Raw genomic sequence first — 22,798 nt, forward strand, 5'->3', positions numbered from 1 at the left:
TTATTTTTTGTAGTGTCCGTCCCTCCCCACAGTACTACTGAACAAGTGAGCCTAAAAAAGTGTCCACCACCTCCCCCTTGTGCCAGGGCGGAAATTAGACACTGAAGAGACCAGCAAACAGAAGAAGCTAAAACAGAGGGAACCTCCTTGGAAGTGACAGGTGCAACAGATTAAAACCCTGTAGTTACTACTGACTACTTAGGAAGGGGCCTATAAATACTGAGAAATATAAGCTGGATCAAGGAAGTATCTGAAACTGAACTGACCCCACACTGCCCACAACAACACCAGAGAACTGGACATGGAACAATAGAAAAATCTAGAGAAAGTCCTAGATATATTTTTACGATTTTACTATCATTCTTTAATTTGTTTAATTTTTTTTTTTATTTTTAAGTCCTCTATTACTCCTTTAATTTTCATTTTTATAACCTACTATTGCTTTAAAAAAAGAGAGAGAGAGAGAGAGAGAAACCCTATTTTTTAAAGCAAACTTCTTTTTCTTTATTATTGTATTTTTGAAACTCCAACCTCTACACTAGATTTTTAATATTTGCTTTTTGGTATTTGTTATCAATTTTGTACCTTTAAGAACACAATCTTCAGTAGCCATTTTTACTTGGGAACAAGATTACTGGCTTGACTGCTCTCTCCCCTTTTGGACTCTCCTTTTTCTCCACCAGGTCGACTCTATCTCCTCCCTCCTCCTTCTCTTCTCTACCCAACTCTGTGGCTCTCTTTGTGTGCTCTGGATGGTGCAGAACACTTAGCGAACTGATTACTGGCTGGATCTGTCTCTCAGTTTTTGATTCCCCTCTATCCTCCTGGTCACCTCTGTCTCCTTCTTCTCTCTTATCTTCTCTGTATAACTCTGTGAACATCTATGAGGGATCCAGACTGCGGAGAGCACATAAGGAAGTGATTACTGGCTATCTTGCTCCCTCCTCTTTGGATTCCACCTCATCTCATTCTGGTCACCTCTATCTCCCTCCTCCCTCTTCTCTTCTCCATGTAACTCGGTGAACCTCTCTGGGTGTCCCTCACAGTGGAGAAACTTTTCATCTTTAACCTAGATGTTTTATCAACAGTGCTGTATAGATGGAGAAGTCTTGAGGCTACTGTAATAATAAGACTGAAAACCAGAAGCTGGAGGCTTAAGTCCAAATCCTGAGAACACCAGAGAACTCCTGACTCCAGGGAACATTAATCGACAGGAGCTCATTAAATGCCTCCATACCTGCATGAAACCAAGCACCATCCAAGGGCCAAGAAGTTCCAGAGCAAGACATACCATGAAAATTCTCCAGCAACACAGGAGCATAGCCCTAAGCTTCAATATACAGGCTGCCCAAAGTCACTTCAAACCCATTGACATCTCATAACTCATTATTGAAAACTTCATTGCACTCCAGAGAGAAGAAATCCAGGTCCACCCACCAGAACACCGACACAAGCTTCCCTAACCAGGAAACCTTGACAAGCCACCTGTACAAGCCCACCCACAACGAGGAAACTCCACAATAAAGAGAACTCCATAAACTGCAAGAATACAGAAAGGCCACCCCAAACACAGCAGTATAAACAAGATGAAGAGACAAAGGAATACCCAGCAGGTAAAGGAACAGGATAAATGCCCACCGAACCAAACAAAAGAGGAAGAGATAGGGAATCTACGTGATAAAGAATTCCAAATAATAATAGTGAAAATGATCCAAAATCTTGAAAACAAAATGAAATCACAGATAAATAGCTTGGAGTCAAGGATTGAGAAGATGCAAGAAAGGTTTAACAAGGACATAGAAGAAATAAAAAAGAATCAATATGTAATGAATAATGCAATACATGAGATCAAAAACACTCTGGAGGGAACAAATAGTAGAATAAAGGAGGCAGAATATAGGATTAGTGAGGTAGAAGATAGAATGGTAGAAATAAATGAATCAGAGAGGAAAAAAGAAAAACAAATTAAAAGAAATAAGGACAATCTCAGAGACCTCTAGGACAGTGTTAAACGCCACAACATTCCAATCATAGGAGTCCCAGAAGAAGAAGACAAAAAGAAAGATCATGAGAAAATACATGAAGAGACAATAGTTGAAAACTTCCCTAAAATGCGGAAGGAAATAATCACGCAAGTCCAAGAAACCCAGAGAGTCCCAAACAGGATAAACCCAAGGCAAAACACCTCAAGACACATATTAATCAAATTAACAAAGATCAAACACAAAGAACAAATATTAAAAGAAGCAAGGGAAAAACAACAAATAACACACAAGAGGATTCCCATAAAGATAACAGCTGGTCTTTCAATAGAAACTCTTCAGGCCAGGAGGGAATGGCAAGGCATACTTAAAGTGATGAAAAAAAACAACCTACAGCCCAGATTACTGTACCCAGCAAGAATCTCATTCAAATATGAAGGAGAAATCAAAACCTTTACAGACAAGCAAAAGCTGAGAGAATTCAGCACCACCAAACCAGCTCTCCAACAAATGCTAAAGGATCTTCTCTAGACATGAAACACAAAAAGGGTGTATAAACTGGAACCCAAAACAATAAAGTAAATGGCAATGGGATCATACTTATCAATAATTGCCTTACATGTAAATGGGTTGAATGCCCCAACCAAAAGGCAAAGACTGGCTGAATGGATACAAAAACAAGACCCCTATGTATGTTGTCTACAAGAGACCCACCTCAAAACAGGGGACACATACAGACTGAAAGAGAAGGGCTGGAAAAAGATATCCCATGCAAATACAGACCAAAAGAAAGCAGGAGTAGCAATACTCATATCAGATAAAATAAACTTTAAAACAAAGGTTGTGAAAAGAGACAAAGAAGGACACTACATAATGATCAAAGGATCAATCCAAGAAGAAGATATAACAATTATAAATATACATGCACCCAACATAGGAGCACTGCAATATGTAAGATATATGCTAACAAGTATGAAAGGTGAAATTAACACAGTAATAGTTGGAGACATTAATACCCCACTCACACCTATGGATAGATCAACTAAACAGAAAAGTAACAAGGAGACTCAAACTTTAAATGATACAATAGACCAGTTAGACCTAATTGATATCTATAGGACATTTCACCCCCAAACAATGAATTTCACCTTTTTCTCAAGTGCACACGGAACCTTCTCCAGGATAGATCACATCCTGGGCCATAAAGCTAGCCTTGGCAAATTCAAAAAAATTAAAATCATTCCAAGCATCTTTTCTGAACACAATGCAGTAAGACTAGATGTCAATTACAGGAGAAAAACTATTAAAAATTCCAACATATAGAGGCTGAACAATATGCTGCTGAATAACCAACAAATCACAGAGGAAATCAAAAAATAAATCAAAATATGCATAGAAATGAATGAAAATGAAAACACAACAATCCAAAACCTGTGGGACACTGTAAAAGCAGTGCTAAGGGGAAGATTCATAGCAATACAGGCATTCCTCAAGAAACAAGAAAAAAGTCAAATAAATAACCTAACTCTACACCTAAAGCAACTAGAAAAGGAAGAACTGAATAACCCCAGGGTAAGTGGAAGGAAAGAAATCTTAAAAATTAGGGCAGAAATAAATGCAAAAGATACAAAAGAGACCATAGCAAAACTCAACAAAGGCAAAAGCTGGTTCTTTGAAAGGATAAATAAAACTGACAAACCATTAGCCAGACTCATCAAGAAACAAAGGGAGAATAATCAAATCAATAAAATTAGAAATGAAAATGGAGAGATCACAACAGACAACACAGAAATACAAAGGATCATGAGAGACTATTATCAGCAACTATATGCCAATAAAATGGACAACTAGGAAGAAATGGACAAATTCTTGGAAAAGTACAACTTTCCAAAACTGAACCAGGAAGAAATAGAAAATCTTAACAGATCCATCACAAGCACGGAAATTGAAACTGTAATCAGAAATCTTCCAGCAAACAAAAGCCCAAGTCCAGACGGGTTCGCAGCTGAATTCTACCAAAAATTGAGAGAAGATCTAACACCTATCCTACTCAAACTCTTCCAGAAAATTGCAGAGGAAGGTAAACTTCCAAACTCATTCTATGAGGCCACCATCACCCTAATACCAAAACCTGACAAAGATGCCACAAAAAAAGAAAACTACAGGCCAATATCACTGATGAACATAGATGTAAAAATCCTTAACAAAATTCTAACAATCAGAACTCAACAACACATTAAAAAGATCATACACCATGACCAAGTGGGCTTTATCCCAGGTATGCAAGGATTCTTCAATATCCACAAATCAATCAATGTAATATACCACATTAACAAATTGAAAAATAAAAGCATATGATTATCTCAATAGATGCAGAGAAAGCCTTTGACAAAATTCAACATCCATTTATGATAAAAACTCTCCAGAAAGCAGGAATAGAAGTAACATACCTCAACATAATAAAAGCTGTGTATGGCAAACCCACAGCAAACATCCTCAATCATGAAAAAGTGAAAGCATTTCCCCTAAAGTCAGGAACAAGACAAGGGTACCCACTTTCACCACTACTATTCAACATAGTTTTGGAAGTTTTGGCCACAGCAATCAGAGTATAAAAAGAAATAAAAGGAATCCAAATTGATAAAGAAGAGGTAAAACTCTCACTGTTTGCAGATGACATGATCCTCTACATACTGCTGCTGCTAAGTAGCTTCAGTCGTGTCCAACTCTGTGTGACCCATAGACGGCAGCCCATCAGGCTCCTCTGTCCATGGGATTCTCAAGGCAAGAACACTGAAGTGGGTTGCCATTTCCTTCTCCAACCCATGAAAGTGGAAAGTCAAAGGGAAGTCACTCAGTCGTGTCTGACTCTTAGCGACCCCATGGACTGCAGCCCACTAGGCTCCTTCATCCCTGGGAGTTTCCAGGCATGAGTACTGGAGTGGGTTGCCAGTGCCTTCTCCAGATCCTCTACATAGAAAACCCTAAAGACTCCACCAGAAAATAGAGCTAATCAATGAATATAGTAAAGTTTCAGGATGTAAGATCAACACACAGAAATCCCTTGCATTCCTATACACAAATAATGAGAAAACAGAAAGAGAAATTAAGGAAACAATTCCATTAACAGTAGCAAGGAAAAGAATAAAATACTTAGGAATATATCTACCTAAAGAAACTAAAGACCTATATATAGAAAACTTTAAAACACTGCTGAAAGAAATCAAAGAGGACACTAATAGATGGAGAAATATACCATGTTCATGGATCGGAAGAATCAATATAGTGAAAATGAGTATACTACCCAAAGCAATCTATAGATTCAATGCAATCCCTATCAAGCTACCAACGGTATTTGTCACAGAACTAGAACAAATAATTTCACAATTTGTATGGAAATACAAAAAACCTCGACTAGCTGAAGCAATCTTGAGAAAGAAGAATGGACCTGGGGGAATCAACCTGCCTGACTTCAGGCTCTACTACAAAGCCACAGTCATCAAGACAGTACGGTACTTGCACAAAGACAGAAATATAGATCAATGGAACAAAATAGAAAGCCCAGAGATAAATCCACGCACATATGGACACCTTATCTTTGACAAAGGAGACAAGAATATACAATGGAGAAAAAACAATCTCTTTAACAAGTTGTGCTGGGAAAACTGGTCAACCACTTGTAAAAGAATGAAACTAGAACACTTTCTAATGCCATACAAAAATATAAACTCAAAATGGATTAAAGATCTAAACGTAAGACCAGAAACTATTAAACTCTTAGAGGAGAACATAGGTAAAACACTCTCTGACATAAACCACAGCAGGATCCTTTTGACCCACCTCCCAGAATATTGGAAATAAAAGCAAAAATAAACAAATGAAACCTAATTAAAATTAAAAGCTTCTGAACAACAAAGGAAACTATATGCAAGGTGAAAATACAGCCTTCAAAATGGGAGAAAATAATAGCAAATGAAGCAAGTGATAAAGATTTAATCTCAAAAATATATAAGCAACTCCTGCATCTCAATTTCAGAAAAATAAACGACCCAATCAAAAAATGGGCCAAGGAACTAAACAGACATTTCTCCAAAGAAGACATACAGATGGCTAACAAACACATGAAAAGATGTTCAACGTCACTCATTATCAGAGAAAGGCAAATCAAAACCACTATGAGGTACCATTTCACTCCAGTCAGAATGGCTGCTGTCCAAAAGTCTATAAGCAATAAATGTTGGAGAGGGTGTAGAGAAAAGGGAACGCTCTTACATTGTTGGTGGGAATGCAGACTAGTACAGCCACTATGGAGAACAGTGTGGAGAGTCCTTAAAAAACTCGAAATAGAACTGTCATATGACCCAACAATCCCACTGCTGGGCACGCACTCTGAGGAAACCAGAATTGAAAGAGACACATGTACCCCAATGTTCATCGCATCACTGTTTACAATAGCCAGGACATGGAAGCAACCTAGATGTCCATCAGCAGATGAATGGGTAAGAGATCTGTGGTACATATAGACAATGTAATATTACTCAGTTATTAAAAAGAATGCATTGAATCAGTTCGAATGAGGTAGATGAAACTGGAGCCTATTATACAGAACAAAGTAAGTCAGAAAGAAAAACATGATACAGTATATTAATGCATATATATGGAATTTAGAGATGATAACGATGACCCTATATGTGAGACAGCAAAATAGAAACAAATATAAAGAAAAGACTTTTGGACTCTGTGGGAGAAGGCGAGGTTGGGATAATTTGAGAGAATAGCATTGAAACATGCATATTATTGTATGTGAAATAGTTCGCCAGTCTAGTTTTGATGCATGAGACAGGGTTCTCAGGGCTGGACCACTGGGATGAACCTGAGGCATGGGATGGAGAGGGAGTTGGGACGGAGTTTCAGGATGGGGAACACATGTACACCCATGGCTGATTCATGTGAATGTATGGCAAAAACTACAATATTGTAAAGTAATTAGCCTCCAATTAAAATTTTAAAAAATAAAATAAAATCTAAATACATATGAGAATCATCTTCGAATTTTTTGATAAATATAAATGCCAAGGTATTGCTTTTTTTTATTTTTTTGGTCAGATCTCCAGATATGTTTCTAATGAGCAGCCATGTTTAAAAACAACTGGACTATATAAAGATCTTTAACTTTTATCCAGTTTGTTTCACTTTTCCTATTTCATATTCTGTGCTCCCATTTCATTAAGTTTATGTTTTCCAACTTTTCCAACTCTTTTTTTTTTCTTTTGGATATTCTTTCTCAACCCTTTATCAAGCACTGTAGAGAAGCTTTTATATATATGTTCCCCGCCCCCCCCCCCGCCCCCCACCGCTTGGGTTCCAAAATCACTGCAGATGGTGACTGCAGCCATGAAATTAAGAGATGTTTGCTTGCTCCTTGTAAGAAAAGCTATGACCAACCTAGACAGCATATTAAAAAGCAGAGACATTACTTTGCCAACAAAGGTCCATCTAGTCAAAGCCATGCTTTCTTTTTGCAGTAGTCATATATAGATCTGAGAGTTGGACTATAAAGAAATCTGAGAGTCAAAGAATTGCTGCTTTTGAACTGTGGTGTTGGAGAAGACTCTTGAGAGTCCCTTGGACTGCAAGGAGATCAAACCAGTCCATCTTAAAGGAAACCAATCCTGAATATTCATTGGAAGGAATGATGCTGAAGCTGAAACTCCAAATTTTGGCCACCTGATGTAAAGAACTGACTCCTTGGAAAAGACCCTGATTCTGGCAAAGATTGAAGGCAGCAGGAGAAGGGGACGACAGAGGATGAGATGGTTGGATGGCATCACCAACTCGATGGACCTGAATTTGAGCAAGCTTCAGGAGTTGGTGATGGACAGGGAAGCCTTACATGCTGCAGTCCATGGGGTCACAAAGAGTTGGATATGACTGAGGGACTGAACTGAACTGATATATATATATATATATATATATATATATATATATATATATCAGTTGATATATATATCAGTTCAGTTCAGTTCAGTTCAATCACTCAGTTGTGTCCGACTCTTTGCAACCCCATGAATTGCAGCACACGAGGCCTCCCTGTCCATCACCAACTCCTGGAGTTCACTCAGACTCACGTCCATCGAGTCAGTGATGCCATCCAGCCATCTCATCCTCTGTCGTCCCCTTCTCCTCCTGCCCACAATCCCTCCCATCATCAGAGTCTTTTCCAGTGAGTCAACTTTTCACATGAGGTGGCCAAAGTACTGGAGTTTCAGCTTTAGCATCATTCCCTCCAAAGAAATCCAGGGGCTGATATCCTTCAGAATGGACTGGTTGGATCTCCTCGCAGTCCAAGGGACTCTCAAAAGTCTTCTCCAACACCAAAATTCAAAAGAATCAATTCTTCGGCGCTCAGCCTTCTTCACAGTCCAACTCTCACATCCATACATGACCACAGGAAAAACCATAGCCTTGACTAGACAAACCTTTGTTGGCAAAGTAATGTCTCTGCTTTTGAATATGCTATCTAGGTTGGTCATAACTTTCCTTCCAAGGAGTAAGCGTCTTTTAACTTCATGGCTGCAGTCACCATCTGCAGTGATTTTGGAGAGCAAAAAAATAAAGTCTGACACTGTTTTCCCATCTTTTTGCCATGAAGTGATGGGACCAGATGCCATGATCTTCGTTTTCTGAACATTGAGCTTTAAGCCAACTTTTTCACTCTCCACTTTCACCTTCATCAAGAGGCTTTTTAGTTCCTCTTCACTTTCTGCCATAAGGGTGTTATCATCTGCATATCTGAGGTTATTGATATTTCTCCTGACAATCTTGCTTCCAGCTTGTGCTTCTTCCAGCCCAGCGTTTCTCATGATGTACTCTGCATGTAAGTTAAATAAACAGGGTGACAATATACAGCCTTGACATACTCCTTTTCCTATTTGGAACCAGTCTGTTGTTCCATGTCCAGCTCTAACTGTTGCTTCCTGACCTGCATACAGATTTCTCAAGAGGCAGGTCAGGTGGTCTGGTATTCCCATCTCTTCAAGAATTTCCCACAGTTTATTGTGATCCACACAGTCAAAGGCTTTGGCATAGTCAATAAAGCAGACATAGATGTTTTTCTGGAACTCTCTTGCTTTTTCCATAATCCAGTGGATCTTGGCAATTTGATCTCTGGTTCCTCTGCCTTTTCTAAAACCAGCTTGAACATCTGGAAGTTCACGGTTCACGTATTGCTGAAGCCTGGCTTGGAGAATTTTGAGCATTACTTTACTAGCATGTGAGATGAGTGCAATTGTGCAGTAGTTTGAGCATTCTTTGGTATTGCCTTTCTTTGGGATTGGAATGATAACTGACCTTTTCCAGTCCTGTAGCCACTGCTGAGTTTTCCAAATTTGCTGGCATATTGAGTGCAGCACTTTTACAGCATCATCTTTCAGAATTTGAAATAGCTCAACTAGAATTCCATCACCTCCACTAGCTTTGTTCGTAGTGACATATATATATATATATATATATATATATATGTATATAATGTATAATATATATTTTATAAAGCATGAATATTTACATAAAAATTTTTGACATTTTTATTCCAATTGTTTGATGTAGTATGAATAGAATGCTATATTTCTAATTTTAAAAAATAGATATGCAACAAGTGACAGAGGTTTACTGTCTAATACAGGGAACTATAGTCAATAGCTTGTAATAACGTATAAGGGAAAATAATTTCAAAAATAGCATATATGTATATGTATAACTGAATCACACACATAAAAAAGAATTCTACTTTTTGAAATTTAGTAATGTTTACCTTTTGCCAGTTTTTTCTAAATGTCCTATGGACATCTGACAATGTTGTATGAGATACAAAATTTTAAATATATTTGTGCAGGATATGATTAATATAATTAGATATACATCTATTACATTTAGATTACTAATGACATCATTCAAAAAGCTCCTATTCTTTTTTTTCTTACTTCATAAAATATTCCCGGGGATATATTAATATGTCTAACTATGATTGCATATTTTTCTTTTCCCTTATATTGCTTTTTAAGGGAATCTGATTTTTGTTTTCTGTATCTTTGTTTCCTTGTTGTTAAGGTGTCTAATTCTTTATGATGTCTTTCTTTTTTGTGAATTTTACCTTTCATCATTAAAAACATTCATCTTTGTTTCACTTAAGATAAATTAATAAATTTAAAATAAAGAATTCATACAATTCAGTGTAAAGAAAACAGAAAGTAGGCAGAGATTCTGGATAGACATTTTTATAAAGAATACATACACATTGCCAAAAGACTCATCTAAAGATATTCAACATCATTAATTATCAGGTAAATGCAAAAGAAAATCACAGTGAGATATTACTTGACATCTGTAGAATGGCTATTATCAAAAAGACAAAACATAGCAAGTGTTAGAAAGGATGTGGGGAGAAAAGGGAACATTCCTGTAATGTTGGTGGGAATGTGGTGTAGCTACTATGTAAAACAGTATGGAAGTTCCTTAAAAAATTAAAATACAGCTATCATATGAATCAGCAATTCCACTCCTGGATGTATATCTGAAGAAAACAATAAAACTAATTCAAAAATATACAGACACTCCAATGTTCATTATGGCATAATTTACAATAGCTAAGATACAAAAAAAAAAAAACACCTAAGTATCCACTGATGGATGAATGGAAAATAAGAAAAAAAAATATATGCACATAATATACATAGACACATAAACATATACAAAGGAAGTGGAATGCTTCTAAAACTTTAAAAAGAATGAAACCAAAATAAGATGTTATTTCATACATGTCAAAATGGCTATCATCAAAAAGAACACAAATAACAAATGTTGGAAAGGATATGAAGAAATGGGAACACTTTTACACTATTAGTGGGAGTGTATATTATTGGTGCAGTCACTGTGGTAAACAGCATGGAGACTTCTCAAAAGACTAATGTGTCATGAGGATGTAATATACATCATGGTGACTATAATTAATAATACTGCACTGCATATTTTAAAGCTGCTTAAGAAAGTAAATGTTAAAGTTATTCTTCACAAGAAAAAACTTTTTGTAACTGTGTATTCTAACAACTGGTAACTAGAATTGCTGTGATTATCAATTTGCAATATATACATATATCAAAGCATTATGTTGTACCTATGAAAAGGTCTCCTGTATTGCAGGCAGATTCTTTACCAGCTGAGCTACCAGGGAAGGCCCATATGTCAATTACACTTCTATTTCAAAAAAGATGGTAAATGTAAATTACTTCAGCCTGCTAGCTAATTCTTTGCTGATTCTAAATTGTATTCATTTTCCAACCTCTCTGTCAATTTGCAACAAAAGATTGTGCAAACTAAGTTTGATAAATCTTAAATGTAAGACACTTGCTCCTGTTTAGGTTTGAAATGGAGGGAAAACATATGCTTTTGCCACTCCCCTGGGATAGTCTGACTTTAAATGAATTCAGCTCAGGAAAACTATTCACAGCAACTTTCACTTCATTTTTGACTCTTGTATCCTCTTGCTTCTTTCAAATAAATGTTTGTGATTTTGGCATCTCTTTCCACTCCAGACCCTTTGGTTTATTGGGTTTCATTCCTCAAAAAACATCATACCATGAAGAAAAGGTCTTTCGACTATCTCATATATACTGTTTGACCATGGAAAGGCCTACTCTATTACACAGTTGTTTTTTTTTTTAATTTTATTTTATTTTTAAACTTTACAAATTGTATTAGTTTTGCCAAATATCAAAATGAATCCGCCACAGGTATACATGTGTTCCCCATCCTGAACCCTCCTCCCTCCTCCCTCCCCATACCGTCCCTCTGGGTCGTCCCAGTGCACTAGCCCTACACAGTTTTTAAAAGAAAAAATCATCTCTTATGGAAAACCAGGGTATACTCTTGGTTGGGAATTGGAGGTGGGAAGTAGAGGGTGGGGAGAATCTTCTCAACTGCAATTTCTGTGAGAATAAAGAGAAAGGCAGCAGTAACTTTTTGATACATACGTGCCTGTCACGTTTTTCATCAGGCTGACTTCACAGCTCAAAGAATAAATCATTCTAATATGTTAGGGAGATTGCAAGACTACTACATTTCAAAATGTTTATAGGTTAGCTTTACACAAAGAACAGCTTCATTTAATGGATCAAGGACATTTAAGGCAAAAGAAGCTAAGAAGTTTGTTTTCAAAAATATTTGCAATAGGAAAAAGTACCCAAAAGACACTCCTTTTTGTAGAAAGGCTGTAAACATTTTCTGGGTGATTCAAACTGCTCTCCAGTAAACCACAGCCAATTTATGATTAAAAGCAGAAATAAAACTACAAAATGTCCTTTTTGTAGGGTTTTCTTTCCAGAAATCTATATTAGGTCTGATTTATATTTTATCAAGATCCAATGTACTGGTAAGTCAATGAAATTTCCTTTAAAGAGGCAATTTAGGATTAAGAACTCAGTTCCTAACTATGAGACCACAGTAAATTATGAGCAAAAATAACTGACAGCCGTTGGCAGTAGGCCATTTTAATACCCCAAAAGTGAAGAAGCCACTATATCAGAATAAATATCAACTCATTGTTTAGGCCAAGTAGGTGTTCATGTACATGGTATGATTTGGAGAACCCCAAAAAGACAATCTGATCCAAAATATCTCCTCAGAAACCTGCTTTGCTGAATGAAATTTCCATCATGACACTCTACCTTTTGGGTTATGGATGCTGTTACAAAAGGTATCGCTCTGGGAAATGAAGTGAGTCACTCAGTCGTGTCCGACTCTTTGCGACCCCATGTACTTATCTAGCCTGCCAGGTTTTCTGTCCATGGGATCTCCCAGGTAAGAATACTGAAGTGGGTTGCATTTCCTTCTCCAGCGGATCTTCCCGACCCAGGGATCAAATCCAGGTCTCCTAAATTTCAGGCAAAATCTTTACTGTCTGAGCCACCAGGGAAGCCCAAGGTAACATACAAATTACTATGAACAAATTCATGTCTTTGTTATTTATTTCCTATCAGAGAGAAGAGCTTTGATAGTGATGGAGAAAGACCAAGGATGTACATCTAAAATAAAACAGTGAGTAAGAGAAACTTCTGAGTTTGTTGTTGGATTCCACTTGGAAGCGGGGCCAGAGTGCTGAGGACATTGGAGTTGGAGAGAAAAGGTGGAATAGGAACACTTTAAACACCATTAGATAGTAGAAAGGGCATTGGTCAAGAAGTTGAAACACTTAGTTTTCTATTGCCTTTTCTAGAAATTATAACCTATGACCTTTGATGAATTCTTTCTCCTCCCTAGATCCCTGACCCAGGAACTGAAAAACCAAGTCTCCTGAACTGTAGGCAGATTCTTTACTGTCTGAGCACCAAAGGGAAATTTATAACCTATCCTCCTTAGATTCAAATTTGTTCTTCTATCAATAGCGGATAGAGTTGACAGAGTAAGTAATCTCTAAAGTCCTACTCAACACTCTCCTAATTGTAAAAAGTGTGGATAGAGTAAAGCTGAAAACAACTGGCTATTTCATTATTTTTTCTAGCCATATTCTTAACCTCTGGGCCCCAAATAACCTCTGTGGGGACACTATGGAAACAGTAGGAAGCAAAATGGATTTCCCTATCAAAGAAATAATTCTTCTGCTCCCCTTGCTCCTTCTAGTCTGTCATTGTTTTGATTGCTAAAATTAACTGGAAATCTATTAACAAATTCCACAACAGTTTCCTCTATTTGACACAACAAATTCATGAAACATTTTCTTCTAGCTTCATCTTGCCACATGTCATTTACTGATAACCCAAGACTTACCAAATCAAATTCTTCTTTTATTTCATAGCTGGCTTTTTAAACATGTAACAATAATGTAAAAAGCAAGCACTCATAAGAGTGAGACACCAAATGGAGAAGTGGGAAACATTTAGAGACTTCTTGCCAGCATGGGATTGCTTTCTATGATTAGCCTTCAAAAATATGGCACAATTCATGTTGAAACACCATAAGTGGTACTGTCACATCCCCTGGGAGACCATGCTTTAGTTTAAAAAGATTTTAACTGATACTGAACCCAAACTCTCCTCTAACGTTTACTTCCATGCTTTCTCATTAAACGTTGTTTAGTTACTAAGTCATGTCCAACTATTTTGTGATCCCGTGAACTGTAACCCACAGGCTTTTCTGTTCATTGCATTTCCCAAGAAAGAGTACTGGAGTGGGCTGCCATTTCCTTCTCTAGGGGATCTTCCCAACCCAGGGATCAAACTTGCATCTCCTGAATTGGCAGGTGAATTCTTTACCACTGAGCAACCAGGAAAGCCATTAAACATTAGGCAACATTGAAAAGGAGGTCCCCACTACCACTATCGCCTTCTTTTCAAAAGTTTCCATAGTTCCAAATCAAAACACCACAGTTTAATCTCCCTCCTTTGACCTTTATACTTCCAGCTCTTTAACCTAATCTTATTTTGATCAACTCATTCTGATTAAATTTGCTTGGGCCTCTTCTCATAGGACAATAAGGGATTTCTGTGTTCATCAATTGTCATTGGCAGGTGGCTAGTTCCTTTTGCCAATGGAGTCTGTAGCTTGATTTCAGTAAAGGTATTCATGCTGCACTCAATGTGCCAGCAAATTTGGAAAACTCAGCAGTGGCCACAGGACTGGAAAAGGTCAGTTTTCATTCCAATCCCAAAGAAAGGTAATGCCAAAGAATACTCAAACTACTGCACAATTGCACTCATCTCACACGCTAGTAAAGTAATGCTTAAAATTCTCCAAGCCAGGCTTCAGCAATATGTGAACCATGAACTTCCAGATGTTCAAGCCGGTTTTAGAAAAGGCAGAGGAACCAGAAATCAAATTGTGAACATCCTCTGGATCATGGAAAAAGCAAGAGAGTTCTAGAAAAGCATCTATGTCTTCTTTATTGACTATGCCAAAGCCTTTGACCGTGTGGATCACAATAAACTGTGGGAAATTCTTCAAGAGATGGGAATACCAGACCACCTGACCTGCCTCTTGAGAAATTTGTATGCAGGTCAGGAAGCAACAGTTAGAACTAGACATGAAACAACAGACTGGTTCCAAATAGGAAAAGGAGTATGTCAAGGCTGTATATTGTCACCCTGTTTATTTAACTTATATGCAGAGTACATCATGAGAAATGCTGGACTGGAAGAAACACAAGCTGGAATCAAGATTGCCAGGAGAAATATCAATAACCTCAGATATGCAGATGACACCACCCTTATGGCAGAAAGTGAAGAGGAACTAAAAAGCCTCTTGATGAAGGTGAAAGTGGAGAGTGAAAAAGTTGGCTTAAAGCTCAACATTCAGAAAATGAAGATCATGGCATCCAGTCCCATCACTTCATGGGAAATAGATGGGGAAACAGTGTCAGACTTTATTTTTTTGCTCTCCAAAATCACTGCAGATGGTGACTGCAGCCGTGAAATTAAAAGATGCTTACTCCTTGGAAAGAAAGTTATGACCAACCTAGATAGCATATTCAAAAGCAGAGACATTACTTTGCCAACAAAGGTTTGTCTAGTCAAGGTTATGGTTTTTCCTGTGGTCATGTATGGATGTGAGAGTTGGACTGTCAAGAAGGCTGAGCGCCAAAGAATTGATGCTTCTGAACTGTGGTGTTGGAGAAGACTCTTGAGAGTCCTTTGGACTGCAAGGAGATCCAACCAGTCCATTCTGAAGGAGACCAACCCTGGGATTTCTTTGGAAGGAATGATGCTAAAGCTGAAACTCCAGTACTTTGGCCACCTTATGTGAAGAATTGACTCATTGGAAAATACTCTGATGATGGGAGGGATTGTGGGCAGGAGGAGAAGGGGCCGACAGAGGATGAGATGGCTGGATGGCATCACTGACTCAATGGATGTGAGTCTGAGTGAACTCTGGGAGTTGGTGATGGACAGGGAGGCCTGGCATGCTGTGATTCATGGGGTCTCAAAGAGTTGGACACGACCGACCAACTGATCTGATCTGATCTGATTCCTCAGGTCGAACTGATAAGCACTGTATACTAACTGCTCAAATTGCATAGGAAACGTACCTATAGTGTTCTGCTAATCAGGATAGAGATTTGATGTTTTGAGTAAGACACATCTTTAAACATGGTTTCATCCCTGATCTATTACTCTCCACTTAACACAGCAACACCTTCAACTTTTTGAAATCTTTACTCTCACTGCTCATCTTAGTGTGGTCATGTGTTCTCACCACCTGGAAATTTGTTTTCAAAGTGTATATTTGTGTGACGCACAAAATAATTACAAATGTTTTTCTAATAAATGTGAACCTCATGAGAAAATCATTCACCAAGAGATCTGGCTGTGTTTGATACAATGACTCTCCTGGCATGTTTTGAAGATAATAAATTTGGAACAAAGGAAGTACAGAAGTTCTGAAGTGCATCAAGGTTTCTATGAATCATCATGAATTACATACATGAATGTAATACATACATGAATTACATCATGAATGTAATTTTTTTAATTACATACCAGCTATATCCAGGTCATCATGATATACATGAAAATATATAAGAATGGTTTCTCCTTCAAGATGCTTAAGAAAAATAAGTTGTCATAAAAGGCATAGTCCATATATGGTAAATACCATTTTAAAAGGCACAAGTCATTAATAGAATTCAGAGAACAAAGATTGCTTGCAGATGAAGAAATCTGCAGAAGTTGACTCAGTAACCAAAATTTAAATATTTGTTGACTGACTGAATGAATGGTTGCATGTGGAGGATAGGACAGGTACTTGAACTGAACCTTGAGGAATATATATGATTCATATGGGAAGAGGTTGGGGTAGTAGATTCCAAAGAAAAGGAAAAACATGAAGCTTCCTGAAGGATAAGTTGCAGTCATACTACAGAGAGAGCTTAAAATGCAAGAATAAACTCTTGAGTACATGTGTTTTCACAACAACCTCTTCCTCTATGACAGAGTACATGTGTTTTCACAACAACCACTTCCTCTATGAAACATACTACAGTCCTGTTTATTGTCTATAACTCTTTTGCCTACCTGTGCTTCTGTTAGAAACACATATTCCTGTTGTGATCTCAAAGCAGGATACTCATCAAAAAGAAGCTCATACCTTTACCCTTAACTCCTGATACTTGATACATATGCCCAACTTAGACGTTCAGTATGGTGTACCCTGACTAGATTATGGTCCCATTATAATGACAATCAGAAAATGGCCAGTCCCTACTACAGCAGACTTGACGCCAACAATATCTGGAAAATTGACTACCCTATCACTCCTTTGCCTCCACATATGATATTTTTCTCCAGTCACTCCTTCCTACAACATAAAGTCTTGAGTTTCTATCATCATGTAAGGCTAAATACATTCCAGAAATACATGGGTTGTTACAATGCCTTCACATTCTGGTTATTTCATTAAAATTAATAGTTTGCATTGACTATTTAATCAAGAAAAAGAAGTCAAAATGAATTAGAAGCAGCATGGGTTTCATATGCTGTACACAAAGGTACATTCAAGGGAATAAATCATTCTATGAGTCCAGAAAACTTGAAAGACTCAGTGATTCAAGGACATAATTATTTTATTCTGAGGTCTACAAATGATTTTCAGGACTGTCAAATTGCCACAGTGTTCCACAACTCTTTAAGACATCTCTGTAAACTTACATAATATACAAATTATGCTTGAATTTGATCATATTGGAAACCTGACATTTTGTAAGCATAGCTATACTAGGTATCAAGGGTGAATGCAGGGATAGGAATGCAGGGCCAAACATCAGCTGATTTATGTAAAGTTACTCATAAATGTTAAGTAGCATGATTCTATTTTATAATGTTAAGTGGCATGACTCTATTTTATAATCCCAAACTTTAAATTCCTCAAGGACAGGATCTAAGCTTTAATTTTTTCGGCATCTCCAGTGTATAAGACATAGTAACTGCATAGAAATAAGTTACTTATTTGATATAATAATCAATGATGCTGAAGACAAGAGATAACCATCTGCAAAAATAGATGCATAAAACATAATTTGAATCATCCTGTTCCACTCCATTCCACCCTTAGTTCTCCACTTAACTTGACTTTGCCTCTCAGTTAAGAACATGTATAAATTGGAAAATGGGGTTTCTTCTTCAAGAAAAGGTAAATAATAAACAAATTAGTATATTATCAGATCAAATCAGTCACTCAGTCGTATCCGATTATTTGCGACCCCATGAATCGCAGCACGCCAGGCCTCCCTGTCCAACACCAACTTCCGGAGTTCACCCAGACTCACGTCCATCGAGTCAGTGATGCCATCCAGCCATCTCAGCCTCTGTCGGCCCCTTCTCCTCCTGCCCCCAATCCCTCCCAGCATCAGAGTCTTTTCCAATGAGTCAATTCTTCACATGAGGTGGCCAAAGTACTGGAGTTTCAGCTTTAGCATCATTCCTTCCAAAGAAATCCCAGGGCTGATCTCCTTCAGAATGGACTGGTTGGATCTCCTTGCAGTCCAAGGGACTCTCAAGAGTCTTCTCCAACACCACAGTTCAGAAGCATCAATTCTTCGGCACTCAGCCTTCTTGACAGTCCAACTCTCACATCCATACATGACCACAGGAAAAACCATAGCCTTGACTAGACAAACCTTTGTTGGCAAAGTAGTGTCTCTGCTTTTGAATATGCTATCTACGTTGGTCATAACTTTCTTTCCAAGGAGTAAGCGTCTTTTAATCAGTCACCATCTGCAGTGATTTTGGAGCCCAAAAAAATAAAGTCTGACACTGTTTCCACTGTTTCCCCATCTATTTCCCATGAAGTGATGGGACCAGATGCCATGATCTTCATTTTCTGAATGTTGAGCTTTAAGCCAATTTTTTCACTCTGCACTTTCACCTTCATCAAGAGGCTTTTTAGTTCCTCTTCACTTTCTGCCATAATGGTGGTGTCATCTGCATATCTGAGGTTATTGATATTTCTCCCGGCAATTTTGATTCCAGCTTGTGTTTCTTCCAGTCCAGCATTTCTCATGATGTACTCTGCATATAAATTAAATAAACAGGGTGACAATATACAGCCTTGACATACTCCTTTTCCTACTTGGAACCAGTCTGTTGTTCCATGTCCAGTTCTAACTGTTGCTTCCTGACCTGCATACAGATTTCTCAAGAGGCAGAACAGGTGGTCTGGTATTCCCATCTCTTGAAGAATTTCCCACAGTTTATTGTGATCCACACAGTCAAAGGCTTTGGCATAATATATTATAGTACAACCTAAATATATGGCAGTTCTATATGGAGGAAAACCTGGGCTGAATATCAAAATGCACCCATAATTTTTCCAGCTCACATATACTTTGGGTAGATGGTAAGGCACATATTTGATAGGAAGTATCCATATTTTAAGTTCCTCTCCCTGACTCCAAATAAGGTGACTGTATCAGGTTTGGAATTTTGCTGAAAGGTTAGAATCAGACACTAAGAGTGGTGAGCAAGAAAGAAGAGTAATCTCAGAATACACATTTTAAGTTCAATGGGAATAAGATGTTCAGTTCAGTTCAGTTCAGTTCAGTCACTCAGTCATGTTTGACTCTTTGTGAACCCATGAACCACAGCACTCCAGGCCTCCCTGTCCATCACCAACTCCCGGAGTCAACCCAAACCCATGTCCACTGATTCGGTGATGCCATACAACTATCTTATCTTCTGTCATCCCCTTCTTCTCCTGCCCTCAATCTTTCCCAGAATCAGGGTCTTTTCCAATGAGTCAGTTCTTTGCATCAGGTGACCAAAGTATTGGAATTTCAGCTCTAACATCAGTCCTTCCAATGAACACCTGGGACTGATCTCCTTTAGGATGGACTGGTTGGATCTCCTTGCAGGCCAAGGGACTCTCAAGAGTCTTCTCCAACACCGCAGTTTAAAAGCATCAATTCTGCTCTCAGCTTTCTCTACAGTCCAACTCTCACATCCATACATGACCACTGGAAAAACCATAGCCTTGACTAGAAGGACCTTTGTTGGTAAAGTAATGTCTCTACTTTTTAATATGCTGTCTAAGTTGGTCATAACTTTCCTTCCAAGGAGTAAGCGTCTTTTAATTTCATGGCTGAAATCATCATCTGCAGTGATTTTGGAGCCCAGAAAAATAAAGTCAGCCACAGTTTTCACTGTTTCCCCATCTATTCCCATGAAGAGATGAGACTGGATGCCATGATCTTCGTTTTCTGAATGTTGAGCTTTAAGCCAACTTTTTCACTCTCATCTTTCACTTTCATAAAGAGGCTCTTTAGTTCCTCTTCACTTTCTGCCACAGGGTGATATCATCTGCATATCTGAGGTTATTGACATTTCTCCCAGCAATCTTGATTCCACCTTGTGCTTCCTCCAGCCCAGCGTTTCTCATGATGTATTCTGCATATAAGTTAAATAAGCAGGGTGACAATTGATGTACTCATTTTCCTATTTGGAACCAGTCTGTCGTTCCATGTCCTGTTCTAGTTGTTGCTTCCTGACCTGCATATAGGATTCTCAACAGGCACGTCAGGGGGTCTGGTATTCCCATCTCTTACAGAATTTTCCACAGTTTATTGTGATCCACACAGTCAAAGGCTTTGGCATAGTCAATAAAGCAGCAATAGATGTTTTTCTGGAACTCTCTTGCTTTTTTAATGATCCAGAGGGTGTTGGCAATTTGATCTATGGTTCCTCTGCCTTTCTAAAACCAACTTGAACATCTGGAAGTTCACAGTTCAAGTATTGCTGAAGCCTGACTTGGAGAATTTTGAGCATTACTTTACTAGCGTGTGAGATGAGTGTAATTGTGTGGTAGTCTGAGCATTCTTTGGCATTGCCTTTCTTTGGGATTGGAATGAAAACCGACCTTTTCCAGTCCTGTAGCCACTGCTGAGTTTTCCAAATTTGCTGGCATATTGAGTGCAGCACTTTCACAGCATCATCTTTCAGGATTTGGAATAGCTCAACTGGAATTCCATCACCTCCACTAGCTTTGTTCGTAGTGATGCTTTCTAAGGCCCACTTGACTTCCCAGTCCAGGATGTCTGGCTCTAGGTGAGTGATCACACCATCGTGATTATCTGGGTGGTGAAGATCTTTTTTGTACAGTTCTCCTGTGTATTCTTGCCACCTCTTCTTAATATCTTCTGTTCTGTTAGGTCCCTACCATTTCTGTCCTTTATTGAGCCCATCTTTGCATGAAATGTTCCTTTCGTATCTCTCATTTTCTTGAAGAGATCCCTAGTCTTTCCCATTTTGTTGTTTTCCTCTATTTCTCTGCATTGATCGCTGAGGAAGGCTTTCTTATCTCTGCTTGCTATTCTTTGGAACTCTTTATTCAAATGAGTATATCTTTCCTTTTCTCCTTTGCTTTTGGCTTCTCTTCTTTTCACAGCTATTTGTAAGACCTCCTCAGACAGCCGTTTTGCTTTTTTGCATTTCTTTTTCTTGGGGATGGTCTTGATTCCTGTCTCCTGTACAGTGTCACGAACCTCCATATGTAGTTCATCAGGCACTGTGTCTATCAGATCTAGTCCCTTAAATCTATTTCTCACTTCCACTGTATAGTCATAAGGGATTTGATAAGGGATAAGATATAGCCTTATTCATATCTTTGCCAGTGAGTGTGTGCATATGTGCTCTCTCAAGTGTGTAAATTGGAGTATCTGTCAGTGTAAGTTTACATAGGATGATGATCTTCTGCCCTAGAACTTGGTTGAAAGGTGTAGAATTTTCATGTCCTCCCTCTTCTCATATAACTTAATATCTATCCGTAATGTGAACAGTGTCCTTTAGGTGGAATATCCTTAGGTAGTGAACAATCTGAACATACATACATAGCAGCCCTGCCATCATTCCTGAGTTTTATATGACCTTTATGCTGTGAACTACATTAAAGAAAATGTTAGTCTTATCTTCCTCCCTTTCTTTCTTTTTTTTTTTTTTTTTTTTGCTGTTATTATCTTTACATAGTTGGGTGGGGGTGATTGTGATCTGTTCATCTTGTTGCACTAGGGCAACTACAGCTAATGTTTCCAACTCAGTACTGTTCTGTGGTTGACACATAACAGGTCAATTTCACTGGGTTTTGAAAAATGTCTGTTCATCAGAGGAAGATGATATTCTTCCTCGTTAGTCATGGCTTACTAGTATTAGCTTGGAAATTAGGTTTTGGGTTAACACATTTTTCTCTGAATAGCTTCCTTGTGATGCTTTTTTCTTCCATCTAAATACAGTATATTCTTGCTAGGTCAACTGTAAACAGAGCCACTTATTTATTTTAAAAATACAATACTACTATCTTATCAAATATAAATAACTCCTTTTTCAAAAGCCAGAGAACTAGATTCTATTTTGCAATGTGGATGAGATTAACCGATGAGGCTGATTTGCACTTGTTCAATGAATTTCACCTCCAAATGACGCTTTTTTTAAAATAAAGCCTTCTCTCTGGAGATTCAGTTTGTCAACTCATTCAAACTTAAAGGTATTTTACATATTTACTGAGCAGATACAGATATAAACTACTAATGTTAGGTACTACAAAGGATAAAAAACTGAATGAGACTTCTTAGTTTTAGAATAGTTTGATAGTTGAGAGTATGTATTTTGAAATGATTTGTAACTGGGTTCTTATAGCTCATTCATCACTTTTCAGCTATATAATCTTGAATGTATTACATATTCTCTCTAAGCCTCAGATTTCACATATGCAGAAAATAAATTGTAATATCTACCTTGTAGAGTTTGCTAAAATAATTAAATAAGAAGGCCATTCTACTAGGGTGGCTC

Source organism: Bos taurus, chromosome X (genome assembly GCF_002263795.3).
Source record: "Bos taurus isolate L1 Dominette 01449 registration number 42190680 breed Hereford chromosome X, ARS-UCD2.0, whole genome shotgun sequence".
Lineage (NCBI taxonomy): Eukaryota > Metazoa > Chordata > Mammalia > Artiodactyla > Bovidae > Bos > Bos taurus.